Source organism: Chrysoperla carnea, assembly GCF_905475395.1.
Source record: "Chrysoperla carnea chromosome X unlocalized genomic scaffold, inChrCarn1.1 SUPER_X_unloc_178, whole genome shotgun sequence".
Lineage (NCBI taxonomy): Eukaryota > Metazoa > Arthropoda > Insecta > Neuroptera > Chrysopidae > Chrysoperla > Chrysoperla carnea.
In genome coordinates, this window is record NW_025408131.1 from 1 (window position 1) to 11,475 (window position 11,475).

Genomic DNA, 11,475 nt, shown 5'->3' on the forward strand with positions numbered 1-11,475 from the left:
TTATTTTTATTAAAAAATATATATATATATATATATATATATAAATTATTGAAATAAAATTAAACATTATTAAAATTTTGTTATAATTATAAGCGATTGCTATTTCTAAAAATAAATAAATTTCATAAAATTTATATTATTTTATATTCATTTGAAATATTAAAAAAACTTCTCGCTTTAAAGTAACCATGATATGAGTTATAAATGCAATAAAATTTTATACAAAAAATAATATTTATTTGTTGACGAATAATATAAAAGGTTTACATTTCTAAATAACATATATTTATATATGGTGTGTAAAAAAAAAGAAAAGAAGAAAAATAATTTATATTTTTAATATAAAAAGGCAACCGCACACAGTGTTCCCAAGCGGTCACCCATCCAAGTACTGACTGTGCCCAATGTTGCTTAACTTCGGTGATCGGACGAGAACCGGTGTTTTCAACGTGGTATGGCTGTTGCCAGTAATAAATGAAAATTTTTACAAATATATATTTTTCATAAATATCATTAATATTAAAGTATATTATTAAAATTTTCAATGAAGTAATCAATTTAAATATATACTTATTTATTATACCATATATTTTAAATAAAAATGCAACCGCACACAGTATTCTCAAGTGGCCACCCATCCGTGGTACTGACTGTGGCAAATGTTTCTTAACTATTATTTTATAAAATATTTATACAAAAAATAATTTACTCTTATCAATATTAATTTGTGGCCTGTATTAAGGCCTATGTTATTTTCATTTTTTAGCAAAAATAATGAAATATTTCAATATATTATTAAAGTAACAGATCATTTCTTTTTTGGTGCTGCTTTTTTAATTTTTGTAGGAGATGATTTGGCAACAGAAGCTTTCTTAGCTTTTGGTGCTTTCGGTTTACGAGCAGGGCTACTTTTGGCAGCGGATTTTGTACTTTTTGCTGGTTTTGCTTTAACTGGTGCTTTTTTTGATGCCGCTGATGATTTTGCAGTAACTTTTTTAGCAGCAGTTGATGATGATGGAGTCGCTTTTTTTGCTTTAGGCTTTTTGGCTGCCAATGATGTAGTTGTGGCTTTCTTTTCTTTTGGTGCCCGTTTACTTTTAGCACTCTTTGCTGAACCTTTTGCTCCACTTTCTTTTTTGGATACTTTTGATTTAGCTGAAGAATTAGATGAAGCGGAAGCAGCCAATTTGAATGAACCAGATGCACCTTTACCTTTAGTTTGTACCAAGGCTCCCTCAGTTACAGCAGCTTTTAAATATTTTTTAATAAATGGTGAAATTTTATCAGAATCCACTTTATAATTTGCAGCTAAATATTTTTTAATTGCTTGTAATGATGAACCACCACGTTCTTTTAAATTTTTAATTGCGTTAACAACCATTTCTGATGTACGTGGATGTGTTGGTTTTGAATGTTGTTTTGTACGTTTAGCACCAGAAGCTGTTGCTTTTTTTGTTGGTGTTGTAGAAGCAGCAGTAACCGCAGTTGCTGCAACAGCTGTAGAATTTTCTTCGGCCATATTTTTTTACTTTATAAAAATAATGTATTTATTATAAATATTTAAATGATAAAATATAATAATTCTATCAAATAAAAAATAAAGGTTTTCAATTATATCATTATTCACAATAATATAAGTCCCTATGTAAGTCAAAGTACCATGTAGAAAACACATAAAAATTAAATAGTATTTCTAATTTACTGTCGTAGTAAACATGATTTATTTTTTCAATTTCTATAATATATAAAATAATAAATTATAAATTTAATAATAATATTTATTTTATAAATTAAAATATATTTAATTTTTTTATTAACAATTATTAATAAACATAGTTTAATATTAATTATTTCAATCATACAAAACAATAATATTTTTAAGGTAAACTTAAAAAGTATATATTTTTATTTTTTATTTAATATCGATTTATTATAAATTATTAGTATATAAATAATTAAAAAATTTAATATATAAATATATATATTATAGTATAAGATTTCATTTTTAGAAAAACTTTTTTTGTCAATAATGAAAACGTATTATTATGAAATGTGTTAATCGAACATTGACAAAATATATTTCATTAGAAAATACTTTTATTTATGCATTAATATCAATAATTAACTATTAAATTAATTTTTTCATAATTATATAAAGAAATTTTATACTGATATAAGTATTTATATATTATAATATTTATTTTAAATATAAAAAAATTTATGACAAAATATATTATTAGAGTATTTGTTGAGATTAATATAAGATTATTTTAAATAAGAATTAATTTATATAATTATTAAAATATTATTAATTTTATGTTATGTAATTTTAATAAAAATAAATAATAATAATAATAAATATACAAATTTTTTAACAATTTAAATTTTATATGATCTAAATAATTTTGTTAAGTACGATATGAGAAATCATTGTAAGCTTCGTTAAGAAACTTTGTAATATAAAATAATAATAATAATATTAAATATATAAATAAATAAAATAAATTTGATATATATTTTTAGTTCATTCTGTGTATAAATCAAAGGATACCGAATAATTGGTAACGGATGCGATATATTATAGTATCGAGTATTAAAACATAATATATAAATTTATCTTGTTATTCAAATTTTTTGTTACTTAACTTATGTATTTAGAAAATTTATAATATTATTTATATAATTGACATAAAATCTTATAAATTGAAATTTTATTAATATGTATCAAAAGAAGAGAGTAACGTATTGATATAATATCAAAGGATACTGATTATTTAAATAACGAATACGTCATATATTGTTTGTGTAACGAAGTTCACTTGGCCATCTAGTTTAAAATAACATTTTCAATAGAAAGTTTATATGCTTTGTTTTTTTTTTTTCTTTAATTATTAAAAAAATAAATTGAAATTTAATTCAATCAAATTTTATAATAATTTTAAAAATTTTTCCTTTTAAAAAATATTTTGTGATGTTTGTGATAATATGTATTAATACAAGTGCATCCTGATACTTTTATCTCTAGTAAAGGTATGAGTATCATGAACAGTTTTGTTATCTAATGATATTATTTTGATAATATTTTGTGTATATTCTTATAATATTTTGTCTAAATATCATCATAATACAATATTATTTTGATAATATTTTATGAATATTCTTATAATATGTTACCTAAATGTCATCATAATATGATGAATTATTTCCATAATAACATATAAAAAAAGAAAAAAAAAAAAAGAATCATTAATTTATAATTATTTAAATTGATTCTTTAAAAAAATATTATAATATATTATTTATAAAAATAATTTTTACTCTTATTTTAAATAAATTTGTGGCCTTTTATTAAAAGGCCTATGATCGATGTATTATTATTATAAAAATTAATGCAATGTTTTTAATTTATGCTTTCTTTTCAGTTTTCTTTGGTAATAACACTGCTTGAATGTTTGGTAATACACCACCTTGAGCAATTGTTACACCAGATAATAATTTATTTAATTCTTCATCATTACGAATTGCCAATTGTAAATGACGTGGAATGATACGTGTTTTTTTGTTATCACGGGCAGCATTACCAGCTAACTCGAGAACTTCTGCAGCCAAATATTCCATAACAGCAGCCAAATATACTGGGGCACCAGCACCTACTCGTTCAGCATAATTTCCTTTTCGTAATAATCTGTGAATTCTTCCAACAGGAAATTGTAATCCTGCTCGGCTTGATCTTGACTTTGCCTTTCCCTTTACTTTACCACCTTTACCTCGTCCAGACATAGCGAATAAATTTATTTAATTAATATTTTTTTTTGTAAATATAATCACACAGATGTGTACGTTACGGGGATTGTAACATAAATGTTTAAAATGTTATTTGGGTATTTTAATTTATAATATTTATAAAATATAAAACTTTAAAAATAAACCAATCACCTTATAGTATTATTTTTAGCCAATCAGAGAGTAGTATTCATTTTTATTGTTATATCCATCTTCGCGTATATAATACGCTAGTTGTATACACGACACGCTCATACATATACTGACTGGTGTTCTGTAACTATCTGTGTATATTAATTGTTTGTAACAATGCCACCAAAAACAAGTGGAAAAGCAGCAAAAAAAGCTGGCAAAGCTCAAAAAAATATATCAAAGAGTGATAAGAAAAAGAAGAGGAAGCGCAAGGAATCATATGCAATTTACATTTACAAAGTATTAAAACAAGTGCATCCTGATACTGGTATCTCTAGTAAAGCTATGAGTATCATGAACAGTTTTGTTAATGATATTTTTGAACGTATTGCTGCTGAAGCATCACGTTTAGCACATTATAATAAACGTTCAACAATCACAAGTCGGGAAATTCAAACCGCAGTTCGATTATTATTACCTGGTGAATTGGCAAAGCACGCTGTTAGTGAAGGTACTAAAGCTGTTACAAAATATACAAGTTCAAAATAAATAAATCGAAAATATTATTTAATTGATAACATAAAAATACATCAACATATAAAAACGGCTCTCTTTTTAAGAGAGCCATCAAATTTTTTAAATAAGAGTAAATTATTTTTATATATACAAAAAAATAAAATAAACAATTATTAATATCATATTTAATATAAAATTTTATATATTAATAGCTTGAATATATCTATTATTAGTATATCAATATTATTAATTTTAAATATAATAAAGGATATCGCGGAATATATATCGTAAATCAGTGTAATGCAAATGCATTACATTACCTTTATTATTTTCATTTTACATTTACTACTTGTTTATGTACGCTTATAATTATTAGAAAAATATTTTTAATAATTTTAAAAAATAAATGAAATAATAAAAATTTAATAATAAATTATTTATTGCAAAGTATAAAAAATGGTATAGCAAAATCTTTATTTTCTTTGATTAAGGCGAAATGTTTTATTAGTTATAAATTCGATAATCTCCTATCGATACTTGTTACTCTTAACTTGTATATATAAAAAATATAATAGTATATTAATTTATAATAAAATTTTTTCAAAAATTCAATAAGTTATTGTAAAATAAAATAGATAATATACAAATTATAATTTATTATTGCAGATATATTACAATAAAAAAAAAAAAAATAAATAAAAATATTTGGTAATGTATGTTATAAACAAAATAATTTGTTGTAAACAAATTATATAATATGTTATATTTATTAACAAATTTATTTACTCTTATATAAATAAAATTAGTGGCTTCCCAAAAAGGAAAGCCTGTTTAAATTTATCGGATGTATTAAATATTCTTTAATAAATTTACTAAATATTTTAAGTAAATTATTATATTTTCTTAACCTCCAAAACCATACAAAGTACGACCTTGTCGTTTTAATGCATATACAACATCCATAGCTGTAACTGTTTTACGTTTTGCGTGTTCAGTATATGTAACAGCATCCCGAATAACATTTTCAAGGAATACTTTAAGTACACCACGTGTTTCTTCATAAATTAAACCAGAGATACGTTTTACTCCACCTCGTCGTGCTAAACGACGAATTGCAGGTTTTGTAATACCTTGGATATTATCACGCAAAACTTTTCTATGACGTTTTGCACCCCCTTTTCCAAGACCCTTTCCACCTTTTCCTCTGCCAGTCATTTTAATAAAAAATTATTTACAATATTTTAACGAACGGATAACACGTGTGTTAACCTCACAAGTATTGTAATGTATGTGAGCGCCGGTACAATTGTGCCTTTTTATATAAAGCATTAAAGATTTTTTAAGCCACGCCTATACAATTTGATTAGTCCATACTCTGATAGCTATCCAATAGGATATGACAACAAAAATTTTGAAATTTCATATAAATATAAATACAACACATTTATTTCGCATTTAAACATTTGACTTTGTAGTATCAAATTGTCGAATATAATTTTTAAAATTGTGTGTTTTTTTGTAAAAACATTATTATTTGAAAATGGCTAGAACCAAGCAAACTGCACGTAAATCAACTGGTGGTAAAGCACCAAGAAAACAATTAGCAACGAAAGCTGCACGTAAAAGTGCACCAGCAACTGGTGGAGTAAAAAAACCACACAGATATCGTCCTGGTACAGTAGCTTTACGAGAAATTCGTCGTTATCAAAAAAGTACTGAATTGTTAATTCGTAAATTACCATTCCAACGTTTAGTACGTGAAATTGCACAAGATTTTAAAACCGATTTACGTTTCCAAAGTTCAGCTGTTATGGCATTACAAGAAGCTAGTGAAGCCTATTTAGTAGGTTTATTTGAAGATACCAATTTATGCGCAATTCATGCAAAGCGTGTTACAATTATGCCTAAGGATATACAATTGGCAAGACGTATTCGTGGAGAACGTGCATAAGCGTTTTAAATGACAATTTAAAAAAAAAAAAAAACAAATAAGAAATATTTTCGGTCCTATATATAGGACCAACATATATTATTAAATAAGAGTATATTATTTTTATTAAAAAATATATATATATATATATATATATATAAATTATTGAAATAAAATTAAACATTATTAAAATTTTGTTATAATTATAAGCGATTGCTATTTCTAAAAATAAATAAATTTCATAAAATTTATATTATTTTATATTCATTTGAAATATTAAAAAAACTTCTCGCTTTAAAGTAACCATGATATGAGTTATAAATGCAATAAAATTTTATACAAAAAATAATATTTATTTGTTGACGAATAATATAAAAGGTTTACATTTCTAAATAACATATATTTATATATGGTGTGTAAAAAAAAAGAAAAGAAGAAAAATAATTTATATTTTTAATATAAAAAGGCAACCGCACACAGTGTTCCCAAGCGGTCACCCATCCAAGTACTGACTGTGCCCAATGTTGCTTAACTTCGGTGATCGGACGAGAACCGGTGTTTTCAACGTGGTATGGCTGTTGCCAGTAATAAATGAAAATTTTTACAAATATATATTTTTCATAAATATCATTAATATTAAAGTATATTATTAAAATTTTCAATGAAGTAATCAATTTAAATATATACTTATTTATTATACCATATATTTTAAATAAAAATGCAACCGCACACAGTATTCTCAAGTGGCCACCCATCCGTGGTACTGACTGTGGCAAATGTTTCTTAACTATTATTTTATAAAATATTTATACAAAAAATAATTTACTCTTATCAAATATTAATTTGTGGCCTGTATTAAGGCCTATGTTATTTTCATTTTTTAGCAAAAATAATGAAATATTTCAATATATTATTAAAGTAACAGATCATTTCTTTTTTGGTGCTGCTTTTTTAATTTTTGTAGGAGATGATTTGGCAACAGAAGCTTTCTTAGCTTTTGGTGCTTTCGGTTTACGAGCAGGGCTACTTTTGGCAGCGGATTTTGTACTTTTTGCTGGTTTTGCTTTAACTGGTGCTTTTTTTGATGCCGCTGATGATTTTGCAGTAACTTTTTTAGCAGCAGTTGATGATGATGGAGTCGCTTTTTTTGCTTTAGGCTTTTTGGCTGCCAATGATGTAGTTGTGGCTTTCTTTTCTTTTGGTGCCCGTTTACTTTTAGCACTCTTTGCTGAACCTTTTGCTCCACTTTCTTTTTTGGATACTTTTGATTTAGCTGAAGAATTAGATGAAGCGGAAGCAGCCAATTTGAATGAACCAGATGCACCTTTACCTTTAGTTTGTACCAAGGCTCCCTCAGTTACAGCAGCTTTTAAATATTTTTTAATAAATGGTGAAATTTTATCAGAATCCACTTTATAATTTGCAGCTAAATATTTTTTAATTGCTTGTAATGATGAACCACCACGTTCTTTTAAATTTTTAATTGCGTTAACAACCATTTCTGATGTACGTGGATGTGTTGGTTTTGAATGTTGTTTTGTACGTTTAGCACCAGAAGCTGTTGCTTTTTTTGTTGGTGTTGTAGAAGCAGCAGTAACCGCAGTTGCTGCAACAGCTGTAGAATTTTCTTCGGCCATATTTTTTTACTTTATAAAAATAATGTATTTATTATAAATATTTAAATGATAAAATATAATAATTCTATCAAATAAAAAATAAAGGTTTTCAATTATATCATTATTCACAATAATATAAGTCCCTATGTAAGTCAAAGTACCATGTAGAAAACACATAAAAATTAAATAGTATTTCTAATTTACTGTCGTAGTAAACATGATTTATTTTTTCAATTTCTATAATATATAAAATAATAAATTATAAATTTAATAATAATATTTATTTTATAAATTAAAATATATTTAATTTTTTTATTAACAATTATTAATAAACATAGTTTAATATTAATTATTTCAATCATACAAAACAATAATATTTTTAAGGTAAACTTAAAAAGTATATATTTTTATTTTTTATTTAATATCGATTTATTATAAATTATTAGTATATAAATAATTAAAAAATTTAATATATAAATATATATATTATAGTATAAGATTTCATTTTTAGAAAAACTTTTTTTGTCAATAATGAAAACGTATTATTATGAAATGTGTTAATCGAACATTGACAAAATATATTTCATTAGAAAATACTTTTATTTATGCATTAATATCAATAATTAACTATTAAATTAATTTTTTCATAATTATATAAAGAAATTTTATACTGATATAAGTATTTATATATTATAATATTTATTTTAAATATAAAAAAATTTATGACAAAATATATTATTAGAGTATTTGTTGAGATTAATATAAGATTATTTTAAATAAGAATTAATTTATATAATTATTAAAATATTATTAATTTTATGTTATGTAATTTTAATAAAAATAAATAATAATAATAATAAATATACAAATTTTTTAACAATTTAAATTTTATATGATCTAAATAATTTTGTTAAGTACGATATGAGAAATCATTGTAAGCTTCGTTAAGAAACTTTGTAATATAAAATAATAATAATAATATTAAATATATAAATAAATAAAATAAATTTGATATATATTTTTAGTTCATTCTGTGTATAAATCAAAGGATACCGAATAATTGGTAACGGATGCGATATATTATAGTATCGAGTATTAAAACATAATATATAAATTTATCTTGTTATTCAAATTTTTTGTTACTTAACTTATGTATTTAGAAAATTTATAATATTATTTATATAATTGACATAAAATCTTATAAATTGAAATTTTATTAATATGTATCAAAAGAAGAGAGTAACGTATTGATATAATATCAAAGGATACTGATTATTTAAATAACGAATACGTCATATATTGTTTGTGTAACGAAGTTCACTTGGCCATCTAGTTTAAAATAACATTTTCAATAGAAAGTTTATATGCTTTGTTTTTTTTTTTCTTTAATTATTAAAAAAATAAATTGAAATTTAATTCAATCAAATTTTATAATAATTTTAAAAAAATTTTTCCTTTTAAAAAATATTTTGTGATGTTGTGATAATATGTATTAATACAAGTGCATCCTGATACTTTTATCTCTAGTAAAGGTATGAGTATCATGAACAGTTTTGTTATCTAATGATATTATTTTGATAATATTTTGTGTATATTCTTATAATATTTTGTCTAAATATCATCATAATACAATATTATTTTGATAATATTTTATGAATATTCTTATAATATGTTACCTAAATGTCATCATAATATGATGAATTATTTCCATAATAACATATAAAAAAAGAAAAAAAAAAAAAGAATCATTAATTTATAATTATTTAAATTGATTCTTTAAAAAAATATTATAATATATTATTTATAAAAATAATTTTTACTCTTATTTTAAATAAATTTGTGGCCTTTTATTAAAAGGCCTATGATCGATGTATTATTATTATAAAAATTAATGCAATGTTTTTAATTTATGCTTTCTTTTCAGTTTTCTTTGGTAATAACACTGCTTGAATGTTTGGTAATACACCACCTTGAGCAATTGTTACACCAGATAATAATTTATTTAATTCTTCATCATTACGAATTGCCAATTGTAAATGACGTGGAATGATACGTGTTTTTTTGTTATCACGGGCAGCATTACCAGCTAACTCGAGAACTTCTGCAGCCAAATATTCCATAACAGCAGCCAAATATACTGGGGCACCAGCACCTACTCGTTCAGCATAATTTCCTTTTCGTAATAATCTGTGAATTCTTCCAACAGGAAATTGTAATCCTGCTCGGCTTGATCTTGACTTTGCCTTTCCCTTTACTTTACCACCTTTACCTCGTCCAGACATAGCGAATAAATTTATTTAATTAATATTTTTTTTTGTAAATATAATCACACAGATGTGTACGTTACGGGGATTGTAACATAAATGTTTAAAATGTTATTTGGGTATTTTAATTTATAATATTTATAAAATATAAAACTTTAAAAATAAACCAATCACCTTATAGTATTATTTTTAGCCAATCAGAGAGTAGTATTCATTTTTATTGTTATATCCATCTTCGCGTATATAATACGCTAGTTGTATACACGACACGCTCATACATATACTGACTGGTGTTCTGTAACTATCTGTGTATATTAATTGTTTGTAACAATGCCACCAAAAACAAGTGGAAAAGCAGCAAAAAAAGCTGGCAAAGCTCAAAAAAATATATCAAAGAGTGATAAGAAAAAGAAGAGGAAGCGCAAGGAATCATATGCAATTTACATTTACAAAGTATTAAAACAAGTGCATCCTGATACTGGTATCTCTAGTAAAGCTATGAGTATCATGAACAGTTTTGTTAATGATATTTTTGAACGTATTGCTGCTGAAGCATCACGTTTAGCACATTATAATAAACGTTCAACAATCACAAGTCGGGAAATTCAAACCGCAGTTCGATTATTATTACCTGGTGAATTGGCAAAGCACGCTGTTAGTGAAGGTACTAAAGCTGTTACAAAATATACAAGTTCAAAATAAATAAATCGAAAATATTATTTAATTGATAACATAAAAATACATCAACATATAAAAACGGCTCTCTTTTTAAGAGAGCCATCAAATTTTTTAAATAAGAGTAAATTATTTTTATATATACAAAAAAATAAAATAAACAATTATTAATATCATATTTAATATAAAATTTTATATATTAATAGCTTGAATATATCTATTATTAGTATATCAATATTATTAATTTTAAATATAATAAAGGATATCGCGGAATATATATCGTAAATCAGTGTAATGCAAATGCATTACATTACCTTTATTATTTTCATTTTACATTTACTACTTGTTTATGTACGCTTATAATTATTAGAAAAATATTTTTAATAATTTTAAAAAATAAATGAAATAATAAAAATTTAATAATAAATTATTTATTGAAAGTATAAAAAATGGTATAGCAAAATCTTTATTTTCTTTGATTAAGGCGAAATGTTTTATTAGTTATAAATTCGATAATCTCCTATCGATACTTGTTACTCTTAACTTGTATATATAAAAA

General features: G+C 23.5%; 2 non-coding genes across 2 annotated transcripts; both read right to left on the minus strand.

Moving 5' to 3' along the window:
• Positions 1 to 347: 347 nt before the first annotated feature.
• LOC123304011 lies at positions 348 to 466 on the minus strand. The gene has a single exon (XR_006536072.1). It is a non-coding gene; the product is annotated as a 5S ribosomal RNA (ribosomal RNA).
• A 6,359-nt stretch (positions 467 to 6,825) lies between these two features.
• On the minus strand, positions 6,826 to 6,944 carry LOC123304012. Its single transcript, XR_006536073.1, has one exon. It is a non-coding gene; the product is annotated as a 5S ribosomal RNA (ribosomal RNA).
• Positions 6,945 to 11,475: the final 4,531 nt, after the last annotated feature.